This window comes from Cryptomeria japonica, chromosome 10 (assembly GCF_030272615.1).
Source record: "Cryptomeria japonica chromosome 10, Sugi_1.0, whole genome shotgun sequence".
Lineage (NCBI taxonomy): Eukaryota > Viridiplantae > Streptophyta > Pinopsida > Cupressales > Cupressaceae > Cryptomeria > Cryptomeria japonica.
The window spans coordinates 322560110-322585128 of NC_081414.1; positions in this window are offsets into that span (position 1 = coordinate 322560110).

A 25019-nucleotide genomic window follows, 5' to 3' on the forward strand; every position below is an offset into this window, starting at 1 on the left:
TAGTTGCCACTTCACAACAATTTGACCGGTGGTCATTGGTTCTATACTGGTTTGGGTTTCAGTTTATAAGAGGTTTAGGGGCGGCTCCATTGGATCTTGGTGGATTATTTCCTGAGTTGTTGATAACTGACCTACACTCAAAAGCTCTATACCCAAACTTGTTGCATGCATAATAGTGACCATTAAATCTACCAAGTCTAGCCACATTATTTTGAAAATGAGAAAAATTATTGTAAGGCTTGCTCCTACATACATTGGCAGTATGTCCTTCCTTAAGATAGTTAAAGCAAACAGGTTTAAACTTTTGGTTACCTTTACTTTCATTGTTGTCCTTAGGTGTTGATTGTTTCTTTAGTGCATCACTCTTGGTTCCAGAGGTCCCACCTTCCTCGTATTCAGAGAAACCAAGTCTAGTGTTATCCTTTGATGGTTTTACTAATTCCATTTTTTGTTCTAACTTGACAGCACTCTGGTTGAACTTAGCAAGTATTTCTTTGCTCTCAGCAAGTTCCTTGGAAAGAGAATCATAGGTCTTCACCAAGGTTTCATTTTGAGAGATAGCTACATTTAGTTCAGCTTGCATTTCTTCTTTCTCTTCTTTACCCTCCTACAGATAGGCGGTAATGGTGCCAACTTATTGCTTTAATTTAAAGATCTCATGCTCCTTTTCCTTTACTAGATCTTCAACTTTTCTCCTATTTTCCATTTCTTGACTCATCTTGGTAGTCAGTCCTTCTAATTCCCTCCTTAGGTTAGTTTTGGATTCATTTAGTTTCTCCACCTCTCCAACTAGGGCATCCATGTCTGCTTCATTAGAGGAGCTATTTTCAGTAAGTTCAATCAACTGCTTAGCAAGCTCTCTTCTCTTGGCTAAAGAGGCTTTAAACTTCATTTTGAGTTCATCATAGGCTTTCTCAGATTCAGCCAAACGATGAGTGAGTTCCCTCATACTGTATTCTCCCATATCTCCTTTCAGCTGGTTAGACTTATGGAAAGGTTGGCTCTGATACCAACTGATGAATACTAAGAGGGGGGGTGAATTAGTATTACTAAAAACTTAACCAAACTCTTAAACAATTTTCCAGCAGACTGATGTAGTAGCTTAACCAGTAAACTGGTTAAAACATAAACAAACCAAATAGAAAATAAAGCGTTCACCCATAAAAGCATAATCATCATAACACAAGATATTTTGATGTGGAAACCCAAATGGGAAAAACCACGGTGAGTAAAATTCACAAGTCAACTATCTGCAGAATAGTAACCAGACTGGTTAAGGTCAGACTGGTTAAGGTCTTCCAATGTTCTTCACCAGAAAAAAACCTATTAGGAATTTAGATCTCTATTAGGAGATAAGTCATGTCAAAGACTACCCTATTAAAGGATTTCAGATCCACAACTGTGAACCACCTTGTTAGAGGATTTACAATAGGCTTGTCTGGGCCTACCCGGTTAAGGGTTTCAGACTTGTCGAAGATATTAGTAATCAACAAGTGAGTGATCTAGATAGTAGCATAGAATGCTTGATTAGATCCCTGATAACTCCTTGTTAATGCATTCAAGCATTACTTCAGTCTTCTATGCTTTGCACTCTTCAATCTCAGTCACGAGATACCTTTTCTCTCAAAATATTTGCAGATAACTACTTCTATTCTCTACTTAAAAACCTAGACATGATGTCCTTATATAGGAACTTGATTTCATGTTGGTCCAATAGGATTAGATTACAATTTCCTAGGTATAATGCATCTAGACACATTTGGTAACATGGCACAAAAACACCGCTAAAGTGTCGGTGGATGATAACTCATCACACATTACATAAATATACCAGTTAATTACATATACCAATCACCAATTAATAGGTGAAGACTGCAAAACTTGATCATAGTCGGTCTGATCAAAAGATTGACTACCACTCAGGGTCTACGTTCTGCTTGAGGTCTTCATACCACTTGACCGATAAGCTTCTCCTTTAAAACACCTATAGTCTTCAATCAAATAAAGACTATTCATACAATACCGATTGAGAGGGTTTCAGACTTGTCGAAGATATTAGTAATCAACAAGTGAGTGATCTAGATAGTAGCATAGAATGCTTGATTAGATCCCCGATAACTCCTTGTTAATGCATTCAAGCATTACTTCAGTCTTCTATGCTTTGCACTCTTCAATCTCAGTCACGAGATACCTTTTCTCTCAAAACATTTGCAGATAACTACTTCTATTCTCTACTTAGAACCCTAGACATGATGTCCTTATATAGGAACTTTTTTTCATGTTGGTCCAATAGGATTAGATTACAATTTCCTAGGTATAATGCATCTAGACACATTTGGTAACATGGCACAGAAACACCACTAAAGTGTCGGTGGATGATAACTCATCACACATTACATAAATATACCGGTTAATTACATATACCAATCACCGATTAATAGGTGAAGACTGCAAAACTTGATCATAGTCGGTCTGATCAAAAGATTGACTACCGCTCAGGGTCTACGTTCCGCTTGAGGTCTTCATACCACTTGACCGATAAGCTTCTCCTTTAAAACACCTATAGTCTTCAATCAAATAAAGACTATTCATACAATACTGGTTGAGAATAATACATTCATCAAATAAGTGTGTGTCCATCAATGACACCTATAGTCTTCAATCAAATAAATATCATGATTTTGACTTGAAATATACCACCTTTAAATAATTACAAACTAGTCTTCTCACAATCAAATACATGACAATCACTTCCTAACCCTAAGGTCAATGACCAATGGTAGCCAACTCAAGCCCACAATTGGAATCTCCTTCAACTCAAATGTAGGAACACCTAGAATGGGTGTGTACACTCTTTCCTTTGTGAGAGAGGATGGGTAGGGGCCTCTATGATGGGAAGGATGACTCTATCACCCTCTCCTCATAAAATATATGTGTAGCTTAATGCTAAGTTGGGGATTTGTGTCTCATCTCAAGGGATCCATACAGTGAGTAACTTCAAGGTTCAATGATATACCCTTTCACTGAGAAGGACATAAACAAAAATCAATAGGGTGGACCTCTAAACTAAGGTTTCTAGTAATTTCTCAAGGACTTAATCCCTTTCTAGTGCCCAACAAGCAACTTAAGACTTTAACCAATCCAACTTGGAGACTTATATAGCTCACATAAATGTCAATACCTCTCCTTTTAGACTAGCATTGTCAGTAAGGTACTCACCATATAGACCTGGGCTTTCAACTTAATATTTTATATAGAAACCCAAGGGAAAAACCACTTTGGGTTGTACCCCTTGGACTGATCACTTCTCCAAAGGCAGACCATTCTACAAAAAGAAAAGATGTCTAGTGATGTCTAGTGATATTATCCATTACCTTTGATTGAGTATTAATTTGAGGTTGAGGTGTCATTATTTAAGGATCAACTAATAAGAAATACCAAACATATCATTTCAACTTTGTATCTAGTCATTATGAATTTTTCATTATATATTCTAGTTTGTATTATGCATAATTGACTTTCGTATATTTTTAATTATTATATCGTCAATGATATGTTGTTCATTTTTTTATAGGTTTTCTTGATTATTTTGATTTATCGAATAAATAAGAAAGAACGTGAATGGAATATAAAGTTCATGTTCAAAAGGCTATGAAATTATAAGATATATGACAAGTTGCGTAATTTTGTTTTTTTTCAATTCAATATATATAGTATCTTTGATATATAACTTTATAATAGTACTTGAAAATATTTATGCAATTATAGAGCGGCCTACTCCAAGGATTATTATAAACATTGATAGTTAGATGGGCTCACAATGTTATTACTATAGGTTCATAGAAAAGGAGAGAAATAATTCTATTTGGTGAAGAAAGTGTAAGAATTTTTTTAGAAATATGTGATTCCTTTTACTACTACAATTGTGTTATATTTTTTTATCTTGAGAATGTTTATTGTGTATATTGATGCTTCTTTCAAAGGGTTTGAAGGATTCATTATGTAGGATTTCAAAGTGTCTTCTCATGAGTCTAGGAAGCTTAAATATAATAAGAAGAATATTACAATCATGATTTGGGCTTATTAGATTTATTCCTGCACTAAAGTTACAGAGACATTTTGTTATTAGTAAGAATTTCTAGCTAAGTACACATCTTAAAGGATTTTAGTTTTTTTTTTAATAATTAATCTAATCTTACTACCCTTATTTAATCTCTTTATCATCTTATCTTTTGTTATTTTCTTGAAAACAAGTTGAGATTATATCCTTTTTAGTTTTTCTTTAAGCTTTATTGCAATATCTTTCTATGAGATTATTGAACATTATTTTTGTTTTAATATTTTCATCTTCATGTAACATTCTTTATATTGGGGAGCAATATGTATTAGACATTAATTAACTTCTATACGATTAACCACTATAAGTGCCTTGTTTTTTACCTATGGCATACTTGAATTAGGTAATTCTATATGCCAAAATATGGTAACACTTTTGGGATATTTTATCCTCTTTCAAAAGAGGTGGAGAATCTCCTTTTGCCACTTGAGTTATTCTTAAATCTTTTCATCATAGTGAATTTTTCTATCCATCAACAAAAAATATTAAAAACTGAATGAGGTTGTAACACTTTTTGTAATTACTCTCTTTTTTCTTTCCTAATGATTTTAAAGTTGATTGAGAAATGTTCTCTCCATTCAATTCTAATACATGAAGTAGAGAGCTTTTTAAATTATTTAGAATTTCATTTCAAAGACCAATATTTCCTACTTTTCTTGGTTTACTCTTATGGATCTTTCCTCTAGGTAAGTGTTTATTTTGCTTATGAGTTTGAAAACCTAGCTACCTAGATTTCTCATTTACATTCATGCATTTTCCTTATACATTATAACTCAGTCATCTTTATCATGGACATGATTTTTTAAACTATTCAAAAAATAACTTTTACTTGGAACAATGATCTTTTGTTCAATGGTCCCAAGATCATGTAACGTTAGTCATATTTGATCTTTTTTGTTTCTATTTGAAAATCAGTTTAAATTGTATCTTTCTTACAAATAATTTGTTTGATAGGTTTTTTTAAATTTATACCAAAGTAATCTTTTATTTGATAAGTATTTTAGTTTCGGATAACAACTAGACTTTACAATTTACTAATCTCTGAACTATTTTAAAATTTTTTAAAAAAGTGATCATGGATAATTTTTCATGTAACTGCACCGTGCGTCAAGATCATTCTCCATACAATGGCTAAAAACAAACTCACAACAAACAACTCATAAATTTTTTCTTAATGTTGTCTAATTTCATCCCTTATAAGATGTGATTAGCCATCTATTATGACATTATCAATAATATAAGTGGGCTTTTCTAAATAACAAGACAAATTTCCTTCCTTGACGTTAATAATTTATTTTTTAAAATGAGAATCTTGATAATTCAAAACTTTAGTAAATATAATATTATAGGGACTTAAATCCTATTTCTAATGACAAGAAATTTATAAGATGGGAAGAATCCAAACAAAATGACAAGGACTCCACTAGGCCTTGTAAAGTGACTAACATATGCAAGGCATTCAGACTTTTGTTCACGCGTTTTGCATGCCCCGTATAGGTCGGTGGGCGCCCCCCCGCACTAGCAAAAAAGTGAAGGCAGAAATTCACGGCTAATCTTATCCTTGATTTTGTTGCATTTCACCTTCTTTATACGACTCCAATGAATTTTCATGCCCCGACCAGTAGGTAATATAATAATAAGGAAAAGTAGAAAAAATCATCGACACCAGTATTTATCTTGTCAAATCCGTGTTTTCTTATGTGATTGCTTCATCTTCTAGTGAGGACAATTGTGTATTTTGTCAAATACAGCATCTTTGAATAAAACGAGATCGCAAATTTTCAAGCTTGACAGCAGGAAATAACTGTGCCTTCCCAATGGAAATAAAGCGTCTGCTTCCTCAACCATTCATCACATGCTTCTATACCCCTTTATACTACACTCTCACTAACGTCAAGTCGGCCTATTGTTTTATATACCACGGTCGACTGATTCTTCATTATTTCTTCTGGTTTGGCACATTTGCAAGCATTTCCTCTCAAGGAAAAGCATTGTCATCAAGTATGAAATTGACAAGGTGCTCAAGTACATTTATGTTTTACTTAGGGCATCACTGTACATTTGTTAATATATGAAACAGAAATGATCAAATCTATTAACGTTTTGTCCATGAACACTGTGAAAATAACATTGTCGTATATAAGCCTTAAAGGTCTGTGATGGATATCATTATTAAACATTCATATATCATGTCACCACAAAACTGGGGCAATTTTAGTCACATGTTTTATCTATGACTGTCTTGTGATTTCAAAGTCCCAAAAATAGCTTCTGATATTATATTATTTAAGTTCAATCAATCATTAATTTTTTATTATGAGTGAATGTGGGTTTTGAAGAGGGCTCAAATCTTTGCCAATCACAAATCATAAATTCAAGATGAAACAGTCTTGTAAAGAGGCAACAAGAGAAAGAGACAAAGTTGTAGCAACACAACACATGAATGGTTGCACAAGATAGAGTGGTCAAAATTCTATGCTATATCAATTTTTAATGTAGTTCTCCACACGATCTTGATCTAGGTACAAAAATCTATTAAATACATAAAGAGACCTTTCTTCCTTCTTTGTATAACTATTCTACACACCCTTGTTCAAGGTACAGTAGTATGTATTCCATACATACATACTATGTATTCCATACATACATACTGAGGAAGATCTTTTCCTTCTTTGTATAACTATTCTACACACCGTTGTTCAAGGTACAGTAGTATGTATTCCATACATACATACTGAGGAAGATCTTTGTTCCTTCTTTGTATGACTATTCATAAATCATTGTTGTATATATCATTAAAGTGAGATTCTAATTACTCTATGTGTAATTTATCATGAGTATGAATAAGAAGTAACATCTATCTAATATTTGATACATTCAATATGTTATTTTCATATTTTATTAAATTAAACTAGAATACTTTCTCATAGAAAGTTGTTGGAAATTTTAATATTATTATCAAAATAATAAATAAATAATTTAAAATTCATTATCAAACTATACCTTACAGAGGCAAAAGGGAAATTATAAATTCTAAAAAAATTAATAAATTAATAAATTAATAAAATTATTTTTATAATATAAAATTTATAATAAAAATATTTAATTTAAACAATGTTTAATTAATTACTATAATATATTATAAAAGAGAGAGGAAATAAATAATATAATACAATTTAATTGAAATCATTCATATATTTTTATAATAATTATTATTATCATTATTCTGTATTTTTTTAAATAATATAATTATAAGAATTCTAATAATAATTATAAACACTTGATTTTTTATTTTTTTAATTTTTAAAAGGGGTTAATAACTTATTCAATAAACAAGATCTAAGTAGTTCCATTTTGTTAAAATGAACACCATGAGTGGGAACAACAACAGGAACGGAATTGGGGGTAGGGTTTCAGTTGTAGAGGAGGACGCAGGGGAAGCAAATGATGATGAGGATGCAACAAGAGGTGATGGATCGGGCACGACTCTTTTCTCCTCGGTGTTGTGTGTGGAAATCATTGTATTCATGTGTTGGTGGTTGCTTGGATGTGCTCTTGTTTTGGGTGTCCAAGATCTGGGGTTTGTTGTTGTGGCGAAGGAGGTTGGCTCGTGGGGGTTTATATTTGGTGTTGGTTGGTTGTGGATGCCCTCCCCATATGCTGCAGGGGTTGTTTCTCTGGTGTTTGGTGCTTGCGGCTATGTGGATGTTGCTTCTGGTCAATTTGGTCAACGCTCTTATGTGGGATGTGGTCTTCCTCACTCACCACTCTTTGCCTCTTCATCCTTGGGTTTCTGGATTTTTTGGGTGTGCGGTTTGTCAATGATTTCAGTGGGCTTCAACTTCCTTCCTCTTTGGTTGGTGTTAGCTCTTATTCTTTTTGCTACCTCGGGTTCCCTCTCTATCTTCTTTCTCAAGGGTTATTCTTAGCTTGGTCTATTGAGGTGACTCTATCTCCCTTTGAGGTGGAGACGTGTTGTGCTTGTTTCACCTTGACTAGTTGTAGGGAGATGCTCTAGGTGGATTTTTCCTTTTGGGCATGGAGATTTCTTCCCATATTTCTTTCGGATCTTTTGTCGGTTCTTCGGTTTCCATTTTCCCTCTTCTCTTTGGTGTCTGGTTGGAGGATTTTTTGCTTTCCTATTATGGTTCTGGGAGCCATGCGAAAACCCAGTGATTCTAGTTTAGGGAGCCCGTTAAAACCCCAGGGGGGTGGTTTGTATTGATCAGGGGTTCTTTGTAAATACCCCTGTCTTTCTGTTCGAGAAGAAGGTTAAGGGAGCCTTTTCAAAACCCTTGGTTTTTCTAGTGAAGGGGTCTGTTCTTTCTCATCCTTTCCTTTTGACTCTTTGGTCTCTTCTTGATGAGGGCTTCTCTATTCCCTTTTGTCTCAGTTCCATGGCTCTGTTCAGTGTGATTTTTTCTCTGCATCTTGGGGTTTCTCTAGTTTTTCCTATTGAGGTGGTCCTATCTTCTATACAGGGGGAGATGGATATGGTTGGAGGTGACCTATCTCCAATTGAGGTGGAGCTGAATGCTTTTGTTGTTACCTTGAAGTGTTGTTGGAGAACGCGTGAATCATTGATGTTTGGTCTAGTTGAGGGTGCCGACCTAAACCCTCATGGTATCCTTTGTAGGAGGTTTTTGGGTGTCATGTTATTTCGCAGCAAGGAAGCTGATAGGGAGATTTATGTTATGTGTTTGCTGCTTTCTGTAGGGATTAATCTCAAGGATATGGTGCAGGGAGCCTGGTTAAAACACATGATTTTGGATGAGGATTCCTTGGTCCTTATGCTCATGATTATGTAATTTTTCGGGGTGGCCTTGGCCCTCTTTTTTGCCACCTATGTTGTAACATTTGATTTGTCATGCTAGGTTGTTGTTTGTCTTTGTTGTATCCTTTTGTAGCATTTTAGGTCCCTTCAAAACTTGTTGTTCGAGGTTTCTGGTCCCCTCAAATCCTATTTTCCCCTTTAATTAGAACTTATTCAATAATCAAGGATTCAACAAATAAATTCATATAGAACTAAAAAATCAATAGGTTTAAACACCCACAAAGAAATGAGAGAAGAAAGTCACCATCAACAAAAAGATAACCATGAAACCAACAAATCCAACCAACACCATAGCAACCAACATAAATCTTAAGGGAATTCCCAACACATAGGCAATTCCCTAAAAATAAAAAACTAACCAAACTCATCCTTCAAAAGCAACTTCTCGTATCTTTGGGAGTAGTTAAAGGGGAGCTATTCCTAATCTTAAACATTCCAATTTCCCTTATTCTTTATAGCCCACTTAGGTAATTTTGATATTTTGCCAAGATCAAGGGCTCAATGAAAAATATAATAGAGAGAAAAAATATTGATAGAAATAAACTGTATTCTATCAAGAGAAAATACTGATCAACTGGATCATCAAAATGTTACATACAATGAATATGAGCCTACTTATATAGGCAAGGCTATATGGATATGTGAGCACACAAACATGACATGTGGCTCAATAAGAAACAAGGGTAGGTAGGAAATAGGTGTGGGAAGGTAGGAGAAACATTATAATATTCTACATGAGATGGATCACCCACTGAATATGGAATGTAACAACAAGATAAGTCCACAAAAAGTGGAAATTCTCCTACACACACTATCCCAATGTGGCATAAACACCCAAGTGTCTCATACCCAAACTACTATGAAATGCATTTCCTAAGTAAACTTAAGTAAGGTGTAATAATATCCAAGATGAATAATTATTTACACCAGCACCCCCCTTAAGTGCAACTTAGGGGAATGCACTTAAGTCTATAATGCAACTAAGCAATGCAATATGGGTCCCGGCTACTAGGCCATGTTAGGTACCCATGTACAAATGCAAATACATGCAAGCCAATGCAATCAAATCTCTCACAAAGCGAGGAAAGAGAGAAAAAAACCTCCCCCAAAAGAGAGATGAAAACTACATACAAAGAACTCTCATAGAAGTATGTGAAGGATAAAACCCCATGTGAGAAAAAAGTCCCCCCCCATATGAGAGAAGAAGAAGAGAGACTAGGAAGCCCCCCCTCAATGTGGAATTTGCACCAATGATAGAAGCTTGATGATGAATGAAGAAACTACTCCATGAACGTCGAACCACATTCCTCCCCTTAGGAAGAAACAAAACCAAAGGTGTATCCATGAAGTCTCCCCAACCATGAAGGGAAGATGTAGGAAAAATACTCATGATGAAAGGAATCTCTAAAAACTGTTGAAGCATCCCCATGTCGATGATGAAAGTTACCCCCTCCAAAGGTGGTAAACTACGCCACACTACTGAAAAAGGCACTCCAAGATCTAGTGGAGATGAATGCAGAACAATATCCAAAGACTCAAATGTCTCCTCAAAAGGTAAAGAGACCTCCTCCAACTGCTAGACAAAAGTATCCACAATCATGTCAACCTCTAAAGATTGATCATGTAGAGAATACACAAGAGGGTCAAAGTGATCCCTCGCAACAATCAAAGAAGGATCATCTTCATCAAAGAGAATATTAATATCATCAATGATGTCTCCCAAATCTGCAATGCAGGACTCCACAAACAAACCTGCAATGTCTGTCAAGTAGTCATCCCAATCAACTGAAGCTGGAAGACATGAAATATCCTGTTGTACTGAATCACAAGAAGGAAAAACTATTGCACTAGTTGCATCATTAGGTGCAATAGTGGTGTGATTTCAATAAAAGGTGATGAAATGCAAGACTCAAGAATGGGGTCACATGTGAGAATCCCCAAGTTCAAGTGCCCAAATTTCTCCTCAAAATCTGAATCATCAACATAGGAAGAATCAACCTCATCAATAGGAGCAAAATGTGAAAAAGAGTAAAACTGAGATGCATGATCAACCACCCCAGTTGCAATGATAGCTCCACTCTCCAAGTCTCTAATGATAACTGAATCAGGTGTGAACTCCATAGTTTTCCTAGTTGCCCCATGTGTGATTTGATAGATGGAAAGAAGATTGTTTGTCAAGTGGGGTACACACAACACATCATTGAAGGAGTTATCCCTAATGGCAATAGATCCTTTCCCAATCACATCCATGTATGTTTGGTTGCCCATCAAAATCTATGGCATGTGGCAAGGCTCAAATGTGGAAAATATAGACTATGAAGATGCCATATGATGAGAAGCCCCTAAATCTAGAAGCCATCTCCTTGAATCGTGATTTGTAGTAGCACAAAGAGCTTGTCCCTTTCCTTTATCTATTCCAAAAGAGTGATCCTTTCCTTTATCCTTGGAAGAAGAAGCCAATGTAGACATTCTAGAAGGTAGGTTGATATTGTTCTTCTCAAGAAGATTCTTCAACTCATCAATATCCTTTTTATAACAATGATGTTCATCATGTCCTTACTTCTTGCAATATCCACAAAAAAGATTATCCTTATATGATTTCCTCTTAGGTGAGAATGGCGAATCACCTTGTTCTGGAGACAAATATTGTGCTCCATCTTTTTGTGGTTTTGATTTAGGTTTATTTTGATTCTTTCCTTTTCTTTTATTGCTTTGATTCCCTTTTTTAGCCACAAAGCTTGTGACTTTGAATATTTGAGAATCCCCATCGTGGTCAACTTATATTGCTCAAGTATAAACATCTTTGTGAATGAATCAAATGAGGGAGAAGTGTACGAGGAACCTTGACCTAACCTATGGGTGTGAAAGCTATATACAAAGGTTGCATACTCTGATTGAAGCTTTTCCAACAAATTATAAATCAATTGAGCATCCTTTTTGTCAATTCCACAATCCTTTAGCTTTTCTCTTAGCTCATTTGCTTTTGTGACATAATCTTGGATTGTATCAAAATCCTTGGGATCCAAAGTTATGAGCTCACTATCAAGCTTGTAGCCCTTAATCTCATCAACTTGACCATACAATTTTTGAAAAATATCCCAAGCCTCTTTAATTGTACTACACTTATCAATGTGAAAAATGACGTCATCAAATACATACTTTCTAAGAGTTCCAATTGCCATAGCATTTTTAGTGAGTCATTCAAGTTGAGCATTAGGATCAGGTGGTGTTGTAATAGTTCCACTTACATAATGAATGAGTCATTTTTCTATTAGTTTACTCCATGCCTTAATCTTCCATGATGCATAATTATGAGGAGTTAATAGTGGAAATTTAGGAGAACCCATAGCACCAAAATGAAAAAACACAAGATAGAGAGAGGCACAATCACACAAGATACCCCCCCAAAATACTCAATCAAGAAACGTCCCCAAAATACTCAATCAAGAAACCCCCCCAAAAAGGGTGATTTGGTACTTTATACTTAGTGCGTATACAATGGGCCACTTGCAAAACAAGGCAAAGTGGACTTCTGATTTCAATTTACAACTTCTGGAAATGAGATATAAGAGACTTCAACAAATACTACAAGTGATCTAAACTAAGATCCAAGCGAAATACAAGTACCAAATAGGCCAAAAATGACCAAATATTGAAAGTACAATTTCTACTTAGAATCACTGCAAAAAAATGGTAGATTATGAAATTAGACGAAAAATTATGCACTTTAAAAAAAAAATGACACCTGAAAAGGAGGTCATATGAACCCAAATGAAGCCTCTGAAGTTGTGAAATCGGGGATTAGATAGGTATAGTCATGAAGATCTGCCATTTCTAAAAAATCCATCCATCAAAATTAGAAAATTCTTCCACCACTACGAAGAGCACGAAATTCTAGCCCATTTCAAAAAAAAATTCTCACCAAATACAATCGACTTTATAGTCAAAATTCATGGAAACGACCTCCTGGATGCAACCGTGATGTCCAAATCATTGTATGATGCCCCCAAAAAATGAAGATCCCCAAATCCAAAAATTGAAGCCTCCAAAATGTCTCCAAAAGACTAATCAATGAAGCCCTATAGGCTCTGATACCATGTGAGATTTTGCCAAGATCAAGGGCTCAATGAAAAATACAATAGAGAGATAAGATATTGATAGAAATAAACTATATTCTATCAAGAGAAAATACTGATCAACTGGATCATCAAAATGTTACATACAATTAATATGAGCCTACTTATATAGGCAAGGCTATATGGATATGTGAGCACACAAACATGACATGTGGCTCAATAAGAAACAAGGGTAGGTAGGAAATAGGTGTGGGTAGGTAGGAGAAACATTATAATATTCCACATGAGGTGGATCACCCACTGAATGTGGAATGTAACAAAAAGATAAGTCCACAAAAGGTGGAAATTATCCTTCACACACTATCACAATGTGGCACAAACACCCAAGTGTCTCATACCCAAACTACTATGAAATGCATTTCCTAGGTAAACTTAAGTAAGGTGTAATAATATCCAAGATGAATAATTATTTACACCAATAGTAATTAATCAATGACCTTATTCAACTCGCTTGGGATATGGACAAAGGAAATATAATCTAAATGCCTACTCAAGAAAATAATATGTATCCCAATAGAAGAAAACTATCACCTAACACCTTCAAATATTTGATTATAAGTATATTAAAAAGAATCAGAGAATAAAACTCACAAACAACATTGCACCAATGAATTCCATATCCTTTTTCTAAAGAAATAAGAATATACTGAGGTTCCATTACATTATTAGTTTTGTGGCCTTTATAAATAGATAAAAATAAGTAGACAACACTAGAAGTATCTCTTCCAACTCCTCCAACACCCACATGACCTATATTGCCTTTGGAAGAGCCATCAATATTAATCTTGAGTAGTACTGTAATTGGGGGAGGGGTCCACTTGCATGATCTCTAAGTTTTCCTTGGAGGGAGATGATGTTGTCTAGAAGAGGAGGAATTCTAACCATTTTCACAAAGGACCAATCTCTACATCACCCCAACCTCACATGTCTCTGAAGGAATAAAAACTTCATATTTAGCTTTAATAGTATCTTAGATCATAATTAAAATATATTGTAATAATTGTTTACCAGCATAGCCTTTTGCTAAAAAAATTTATAATTAATTTCCATCCAAATCTGCCAAAGGATGCATTAGGCCCAATACTCCATGCTACCTATAGAAAGAAAACATTTTTCAGAGGCCTTCCTAAACTCCTCCAAAAATCAACCATAGAAGACATGTGAAGTGGAGCTGCTTCCAAGCTCCCCACTAATGATGACAAATGTCTCTAGCATAAGAGTACTGCGGAAACAAACTAGAGGAAAATTCCTCTTCTTTTCTACAAAGAAAACATATAGAAATTCCTTGAAAACCAAATTTTATAGGTTGTCCTAGGTAAGACATCTATTATGGCTTTCTAGCCAAAGAAAATAGTTTCACTTTTTCCATGCAAACTTAATCAATATGTTCTTCGAACCTGAGAGATCCTTGCCTTTATATTTTGTATGATCTATCTTGTAATATCCACCGGAAACAAAATACACTCCTCTAGGATCAGGGTCCAAGCAAAAAGATCACCCTTTCTCAAAGAGTTATAGATCATTCCATCTAAAATTTGAGCAAACTCTACTCTATGTCCATTTGAAACACATCAATTCATTCGTCAGATTCTTTTGAATTCCAAATCTCCACCTATCCCACATGCAAATCTAGACTATTTGGCATCCAAAAAGAGCTTTGACATAGGTTTTGCAAATTAGGGTACATAGACATCATAGGGGAACAACCATCCCAAAAATCAGACTAGAAAAGAGCTTTTGAGCCTCTACTAAAAATAAAAAAGAGACTTTTATTAATAAGAGTTATACCCCTCTTGAGGTTATACCAAGTCATAGAACCCTTATGAGACAAGCAAAACCTAGGCACATATTTCTTTGCCACTCCTCTCAAACATCTAGATGGGATAATTTTGGCCAATGTTTGATCCTTGATAATCGACCATCCAATAGAGTTTAGTAACTAATGTTTAACTAGTGAAGTTGTTTTGCCTCCAACCATGACCTCCATTTTGCTTCCACCGACAAGTGATCTCTGATTTGACTAAAATCCACTTTGACAAGTCAAGATTACAGCTCACAAAAATTTCCTCGATATCACATGCAACTCATTAATTGAGCTTATAGAGGTATACTTGCAACAAACATCTATAAATGGGTAAAGAATATAACATTAATCTCAAAAGCATCACTCTCTTATTAAATAAGAGCCACCTATAAGCTGAATGGAAAATATTCCCCTAAATCTTATCTAGGATATTATTCTAGGTCTCCTTAGGTAGAAGGCAACTAAGAGAGGGATACTTGAGTAAAAAAAGGGCAAAGGTCCAATATGAAATCAAAGGATATAAAAAATCCTTGATTGTATAATGAGAGAGGTATTCAAGAAAAATATAGAAGACTTTCTATCATTAATGCTTGTCCTAGATCCATCAAATAGATATCTAATGAGCATCTAAAATTGGTCTATTCTCTAATTTGAGAAACATCCATCAAATCCATGTCATTTGAAAACTTTAAGTGTGAGCAATAAGGTAGTTGTTATCCCACCACCACCTAAGAATAACACCATGATTGATTGGGACTTAAGGAATCTTCCCAAGACTTCTTCCATTAGGATGACCAAAAAGGGGCATAAAAGGTCACCTTTACTTAGGCCATGAGAAGAACCAAACAATTCAAAGGGTTCACCATTAATTAAAATAGAACAAGTATTAGAAGTCACACAACTCATCACCCAACTAATCAAATCAAGATCAAAGCCGAGAGTCAGAAGAATGTTTCAGAGAAAGGCCCACTTGACTCTATCATAATCCTTGGCCATATCAAATTTGATGAAAATAGCTTTCTCCTTAGACTTATCCATGGAGTGAATGGCCCCTATAGTAGTAATCACCCCATCCAAGATTTTTATGCAACAAAAAAATCCACCATGTTCTCTAGAAATAATACAACTAAGCCATGTCTTAAGTCTCTCTACTAGCACTTTTGAGATGAGATTAAACACCACATTACAAAGGGAAATAGTCCTTAATAAGTCCAAAAAATTAGCTCCCTCTCTCTTAGGAATAAGAAAAAAAGAGTAGAATTCATAGCTTTTAGCATTTGCTTGTTCCAATGATATTCTTGCACCACCTCCAATTAATAATGTTTGATGGTTTCACAAATGTCCTAGAACAAATCCATCAGGTCTTGGGTTTTTTCCTTTCTTCATCTAAAAAATAATCATCTCTAGCTCATCTAAAGACATGGGTCTACTAATATATTCTCTCATCTCATTAGTAACTAAGTCATGCAATATAAGATTAGATTATCTTCATCTCTTGCAAGGTGAGATTGTTCAGAGACTAGAACAAAGTAATATTGAACAAATTCCCTCAATATGTCTCAAAAAGAATATAATTGATCACCGTGAGAAGAAAAAATTGAAGAAATAATATTCCCATGTCTTCTAGCCTTTAACAAAATAAAGGAAACATTTGTGTTCTTGTCTCTCTCTTGATGCTAGCCATACCTTGGCTTTTGTGTCAATAAATTTTTCTTTCTTGTTTTTACCATTCTGTGATTTATTTTGGAAGTTTTGATTCTTCTATTTAAGAGATTCATTAGTGAATCCATGTTCTATTCTAATGGGTGATGTTATCAAATTTACCCTAAGCTACTACATTTTCCAAAAAAGTGTTTTCAAAACACTACTATTCCACTTCTTTAGTTGATATTTCATAAAATATAATTTTTTGATAAAAGAGAACATAGTTATGCCATTGGAAGCCCACCACTCTTCCACCAATTACCCACATAATCTTGTAGTGAACACTTTCACACCCACATGAGATAAAATTGAAAGGATCATTTTTTTATATAAAACAATGCTTGCAATAGTGAGTTTGATAGACCAATGATCTAACCCTCTCCAGTCCAATATTTATAAATTGATGATCCAATTGTTTTTGTATATGTCAAATTTAAACTCCTCAATATCAAAAAGCCTAGTTCTGACCACAAAACCTTAGATCTACAATGAAATTCAACAACACATCAATGAAGAATCATAAAACATGTAAAATCATAAAATAAACCGAATGATACTTTCACACATTCAAATGGGTTTCATCTTCATTGTTCTCCTATCTCCATTGATTTTAATGCTTGCATAAGAGCCCAATGGTGAACAGATTTGGTTGTGATGATGTAACCTGATGTAGGGTAAAGTCAATTTGGTAGAATGAAAGTATACTCCAAGGTTGATTGATTGAAAAGAGATAGGAAGAAGCCACTTATATAGATAGCATCCTAGAAAGATGGATGAATAGGGTTTAGAGGTGGGATAAGTGATGGTCAGTTAATATTGAAGGGTAGGTAGAGAAAATAATTAAATAAGGGGAGTGGTTAAAATAAATAAGGGAAAAAGATAAATGAAAATTAAATAAATTAAATAACTTATTTAATTTAATAGAGGGAAGGCCACATAAATTAAATAAATAAAATATTTATTTAATTTTGAAAGAAAAAGGAATTTAAATAATTAAAAATATATATTTAAATTACAATAGAAAAGGGGCTTAGAAGAGGTTTAGTGAATTAATTAAATAAATAAATAATCTTTATTTAATTAGGCTAGGACAATTTTAGGTGTCTACATTTTCCCCTCTTTGAGACAATGCAGTCAGTGTATGGTATTCTTTCAATGAAGATAGATTAACAATTATATAGATTTAACCCTTGTGTGGAGGTGGTATGCCTTGTCAAGAGATTGGGTGAAAAAGAAATGATAGGATTTAGGAAATCTCTTGACAAGGGAGAGGATAGGTTAGACGAGACAAGGAAAAGATAAGGTTAGACAAACTACAAATGGACCAAGAATTAGTCACAAGGGATCACGAGGATTATTAGAGAATAACCATGAGAAATTATGGTTATAGTCCTAAATATAATAGATTGGGGGAAGGATCTCTTCATTTGAATCTATGACATTCAGAGATAAAGGAGAAGAGCAGAGAATAGGAGTACAAAGTATTAGGATAATGGTAGAGCGATTCCATTCATTCAAGCACCTATGCTGACATGAGTGGCCAAAGGAGTATCGAGAGCTAGTATGTATATCCTCACATTGCTCATGTTGTGCATTTATTGTATCATAAATATGGTAGAAATGCTTAGTTGCCAAAAATACAATAGGATAGGAAATTGCTAAAAGTGCATTTTTGTTAGGTAAAAATACATTTTTGGCACAAAAATGCATTTATGATCGATCTTAGCACATTTATAGTCATTAACACATTTTTGCAATGTGAAACTACTTTTTTGGTTTATGTCACGTATATGCATTGTAAAAGTACATTTTTGAATTCTTGACATATATATGATATATACTTGTGTGTTTTTGGTTGGAGTGCAAGTTAGGGGAAAGGAACACTATAGATGTGATAAACAACTATGGTAAATCGGAAGACCAATCAAATTAATAAAATATGATTTTTACCCTAGTAGGATAAGCTAAATAGCAACTGATGAAGTTGATAAAGCCAATAAACCTGCTAGATAGGATAAAGTTGATAGAGCTTGATACTATAAATTAAGATGATAAAGTTGATGTTGATGTAATTGTGTTTGTGATTGCAAGATAATTTAGCATCATCAGATTCTAGAGAGAGATTCCCTTGCAATCATAGACTGCAACCAAATTTGATGAAGGATAACCACTCAGTTCTTACATCAATGGGCTTGTGGTACATAAAATTCATACCCAAGATCTGGAAAATTCTAGGTCTACTATGTGCACTTACTAAGCACTGATACAACAAGACTAGCTGCTTTCACCTCCCTATAAGATACACATTTTATGCATTCTTATCCATTACAAGTTAGTTCTGTTGGCATTGTGTTGTCATTGATGTCAATCGATATGAGATGACCACCGGTAGATGAGATGTCTGTGCAACACTGATATGAAGGAGTACAGTAATGTGATGGCTTGGATATCACCTTGTGTTGCTAAACACCGGTAAAGGTTAAGAAGATGCTCATAGAAGTCATCAGTACACAAGTTAGCATCTGCCTTCTGTGATGAGATAGAAAGGTGTTTGAGTAGTTGTTTGTGATGAAGAGGTAGAGTGTTATCAGAATCACATCAACATTGGAAGAGAAGAATGAACCGGTATGCTAAGAGGTTGTAGAAGAGCAAGACTCCCACTGGATGAAGAAGCATTCATCATGCGAAGAATTGACTAACAGTAAATGTGCTCACATTAGAACACATGAAGAAAAATGCAAGATGTAGGAGATAAAGTGTTATCTCATCTATCAAGTGGAGCTTATCTCCTATTATGCATTGAGTGCATCATAGTTTGGAAAGATAAGAGTCAGGAAGTAAAGGCATGATACTAGTATAGAGGAAGCGTGAAGAGTTTGTCATCTTGAAAAACCAATTGTGATATGGTCAAAGCTAATTAGGGAAAAGGCAAGACTGAGTAGATGCAAACAGAGGAATCTAACCTAACTGAAAGAAGATGGAGCCTTAGGAAAGAATGATGACATGGTGTCATCGAGAGTGGTAACTGATATGTAAGTCTACCACTTATATAAATAAAGGTGTAGATGTAGAAGACCTCCCCATTGTGGGAATGAGCAGACCTAGGTCTTATCAATCAGGAGACAAATTTGAGTGTGTCCATCGACTGTTCAAGTCAAGAGCAAATATGACAAGGTAATCGGCAGAATGGTTGAGACCAAAAGGGTTAGAAAACCAGCTGAAGTAAGGAACCGGTAGGGTGGTTGGTCGGTAATCCTACTTGGACTGACTTGAAGTTCCAAGCTGGTAGATAGTTGACATGGAGTCAACATAGAAAACCTGTGGCTGGATAAAGATAGAATGTACAACGATAAGGTTGTTGCAGGGTTGGTCAGCTTTAATGAAAGAACCCACAAATCATGGACTTGTTGCAGAGCGATTGTAGGGGTTTGAGGCTTGAGGTCTGGAAGATAAAAATGAGCTAGCTAAGAGATATTGAGAAGATCGAGGCAATGAAGGAAACAAGCCAATAGATCTTTTATGACTAACCAAAGGATTTGTTGTGAAGGTAAAAAGCAAATCATCGGGAATGAAATGCGTGATTGAGGAGATACGACTATGGCAGAGATGTGAATTCAGATGTCAGAAAAATTAGATCGTGCAAGATCTGATTGGATTTGGTTTTCCTCGAGGATGGTGAGGAAACCCTAACCACCTAAACTTTGAATTAGCTTTTGGCAAGATATCTAGGCTATAAGTAAAAAGTCCTAAGAGATTATTTGTGTTGTTGAAAAGGTGAATATTGTGTTGTTGCGAAGTGGATGACTTCTGCATGTAAGAACAAGATTAGCCGAGTGTTTAATGAGCATCTAAGAAGAGAGTGAGAGAAAACCTGGTTGAAGCCTTCAACTAGTAGGAGAGAAGAACCGGTAGTTCTTACACCAACAAAGTGTGATACCGGTGATGTGCAGAGAGTGAGCTGTAGATCCAGCAGAGAAGTAGAAGGTGTAGAGCAGGAAGAAGAGTGAGTTGGTAAAGGAAAGGGTACTTTGCCGACAGAGTAAGGCATTTGATAAGGTTGCAAGATTCACTTGTAACATGATAACAACTTATGTATTTGAAGTTTGCATTATGAACACTGAGTTGTATCTCGATGCAAGGGTTGAAGTTCCTTTGGGTTATAGCCCATAAAACTGATAGGGGTTGTAGCTCCTTTGGTTGGTGCCCTAAATTTAGGGGTTGGTGCTCCTTGGATTGGTGCCCTAAATTTTGTAGCTTTGTTTTATTGTGAGGTTGGATTGGAGAAGTAGTCTCTAGCAACATTGCTCACTAAGGTTTTTCCCATCTTGGTTTTTCCTCATATATACTAGTGTTATGTGATGTCTCCTTGTGTATGTGTGTATATTTGAGTTAGTCTCATTACTAATCAGTAAGTCTTCATTGTGCCTGATTCACAAACCGATGTTTCTCACAAAGGAAAGCCAAAAGGAAAAGTTTTGATAACCACTGATTCACCCCCTCCCCCTCTCAGTGGTGCATTGTGTCTAACAATTGGTATTAGAGCCTAGGTTCCTAGTTAGAAGAGTGTTCTCAAACTTGGGTAGATTCCGGCCTAAGGACACAATGGTCTGTTCAGTATCTATCTCTACCCCAGTATTTGATGGTTCAAAATTTTCTATTTGGAGTTGCAGAATGGAAGTTTTCTTATCCTCTTTAGGGTTTGATGTGTGGATGTCACTAGTGGATGGTCTCCCTAGAAAGGTCAATCTTCCTAGTGGATGTGTAGAAGAAAGAAAAAACCACTGCAATGAAGAATCCATGAAGACTATTTTCAGTGCACTCACCGGTGATGTCTCTTCACAGGTGGATAGGTGTAAAACAACAAAGAGCTTATGGGAAATATTGAACAAGCTCTATGGAAATGAACCCTCAATAGTAGATCCTATATTTGAAGGAAATATGAGAAATACATCTCATATTTATTTGGATGAGGAAGATAGATCTTCCTGCAACCGCGGTAGTAAAGAAGAAGGAGCTCAACCCTTTGTGGCTCAAGAATCTCAAAGTGGTTGTGCAACCACTGCTCCTCAACAAGATGGGTTGAGTAGTGATGATGATGAAGAGGAAGACATGGCAGATAGCTCTTGCCATCATGATCCCTCTGATGATGAAGAAGCAAGTGAAGTTGACCTTGAAGGAGAGCTTGTAGATACACTTGAAGAACTCAACAGAGTTGAAACAGAATACAAGCTATTCAAGAATGTTTCTATTGTGGGATAGAACCGATTAGTCAAATGCCTTGAAGAATTAGAGAAAAGCATCTTAGAGTTGAAGACTCAGGCAAAAGACACCAAGGTATGCCGGTGTGAAGATCTAGCATCTCAGCTAGAGATAAAAGAAAAAAACTTTAGTGGTTGCTTGAAGAAAACAAAGGCCAAAGCTCTACAGTTAGATGTGCTCCTTAAAGAAGGTTGACCTGACCACAACTGGTGTGGACTTGCAGACAAAAGTAAAGATCAATGTTGCAAGGAGGAATCTCCATAAAGATCCCAAAGGTAAGGGGAAGATGGGAGAAGGAAACCTCATCAAATGCAGGAAGATGAGGAAGCAACAAAGGAGACCCTCTACAGACAGAGGGCAAAGAAATGCTACCGCTCACAGGGGGAAGCATGTGTGGGAGAAGAAGAAGAGATTAGAGGAGAGAGGTGCTCAGAATGGACAACCCAGGGTCCATTCCCAAAAAGGAAAAGATGGGGATGCAAAACCAGCAAGATCCTCTCATGCATGGCAAAACAAATATGTAAGTCATATGCCATCCTTTACCAGTTATTGTTTTGTATGTAATGTTTATGGTCATAAGGAAAGTGAGTGTAGAATGAGATCCAAAAAAGATAATTTAGGATTTCATAGAAATCATGCTTATGTGAAGGGTGTATCCAAAATTAGATACATGCATGACCTCTCTCCCAGTTATGCAAAGATTGGTTGTCATAACTACAATGGATCTGGCCATAGAAAGTTTGAATGCAGGAAGAGGAACCTGCAACCACATGGAGGATGGTACAATGGATATACTCTATTGAAAGATGTATACAGAGCATATGGAAATCAAAGGCCTGTAAGGAACCAAAGAAGAAATGTCCCTGCAAGAGAAAGAGGTCCACTGATTCTGGTTGCTAGACACATCAACATGACCAGAAGCAGATGGTCAAATCGGTATGTAAAGAGATTCCCCAAACATGAAGTTGGGATGGATGTTGTGAGCTAGTATAGCACTACTTTTGGCTATGATGCAAAATCAAGAAATGGGAGGACTCATCAGTAGAAGAAGGAAAGACCTTCTCCCAAATCTGAAAATGGGAAGAAGAATGAACGCATGCAGGCGTGGAGGAAGAAGACCATGGATCAACACTATGCATTCAAAGAACATGTCATATCTCCTAAGGCCTAAAGGAGATGCAAAATCTTAGGGGGAGCAATTCATATTGAAACAATCATTCACCCCCTCAGAAATGAAGGCAACATGGAAAACCATGTTGTTGCTAGCATAAAGGAATAAGATGACAAGAGTGTGTATGTGCTTCCTTGACTACACATCTACAAATTAGTGATGGATCACCACTGCATTTGTCAAGAAGTAAAGGTTAACAATTGGTTTCAGGTGTTAACTAATTTGTGCAGGATGTTACTGGCTTGTATATTGACAGGTACTTGCAAGTTATGTAAGACAATGAAGTTGGAAGTTCATTGCATTAGCCATAGTAGCATGAAATGTGGATTTCATGGATCAAGTGGTATTGGAAAAGACCTGAATGACATATGTTGGCCCTGTGGTTGATCATGCAGGCATGCATATTTTTGGGCTAACCGATTTTGATTCTTAGCATGATGATAACATTGATTGGCATTGTATAGACCTAGGATCATGTCATAGGTTGTGGTGGATACAACAGAGTTGAAGGATCATTGGATGATCATATATGCACAACTAAACCAGTATATGGAGAACATGGGATATCCGGTACTATACTTGACCAGAGAAAAGAACCTAAGATGTATCAATCAGAGGAAGTTCAAGTTCTCGTAATGAAGAGCTGGCTTGCTTGAACTAGTAAGAATGCTGACTGCCCAAACTAAAGGAGATGGAATTTACAAATGTATTGTAGGTTGATTGATAGGAGAGAAATATTCAGTAACACATCAACAATTGGTATCAGTCACTTCAGACCCGCATACTCAATTGGTGTCAGTTGGTGATTAAGTTCCCCATCTCAAGTGCTGTGACTTCAGAAGATGTAACAACCGGTGACTAGAAAACAAGTGGTATCTAAGGAAGTGTTACATCCAATGAAGACAAAGGGGTAGAAAGTATTATGTCAGTGACCGACACATACAAAGAGTAATAATAACCTAACAGTGCCCTTTGTCATTGTGTCCAAGGGGGAGAATAATTTTTTAGTATGTAAGATACTCCATGTGTTGACATCAATACTAAAGGGGGAGATTGTTGGAATTGTGTTGTCATTGATGTCAACCGGTATGAGATGACCATCGGTAGATGAGATGTATGTGCAACACTGATATGAAGGAGTATAATAATGTGATAGCTTGGATATCACCTTGTGTTGCTAAACACCGGTAAAGGTTAAGAAGATGCTCACAGAAGTAATCGATACACAAGTTAGCACCTGACTTGTGTGATGAGATAAAAAGGTGTTTGAGTAGTTGTTTGTGATGAAGAGGTAGAGTGTTATCCGAATTACATCAACACTGGAAGAGAAGAATGAACTGGTATGCTAAGAGGTTGCAGAACAACAGGACTCCCATTGGATGAAGAAGCAGTCATCATGCGAAGCATTGCCTGACAGTAAATGTGCTCACATCAGATCACATAAAGAACATTGCAAGATGCAAAAGACAAAGTGTTATCTCATCTAGCAAGTGGAGCTTACCTCCTATTATGCATTGAGTGCATCATAGTTTGGAAAGATAAGAGTGAGGAAGTAAAGGAATGATGCTAGTATAGAGAAAGTGTGAAGTGTTTGTCATCTTGACAAACTGGTTGTGATATGGTCAAAGCTAATCAGGGAAAAGGGAAGGCTGAGTAGATGTAAATAGAGGAATTTGACCTGACTGAAAGAAGATGGAGCCTTGAGAAATAATGATGACATGGTGTCATCAAGAGTGGTAACCGATATGTAAGTCTACCAGTTATATAAGGCAAGGTGTAGATGTAGAAGACCTCCCCATTGTGGGAATGAGCATACTTAGGTATTATCAGTCTGGAGACCGATTTGGGTGTGTCCATCAACTGTTCAAGTCAAGAGAAGATATGACAAGGTAACTGGTAGAATGGTTGAGACCGGAAGGATTAGAAAACCGTCTGAAGTAAGGAACCGATAGGGTGGTTGGTCGGTAATCCCACTTGGATCGACTTGAAGTTCC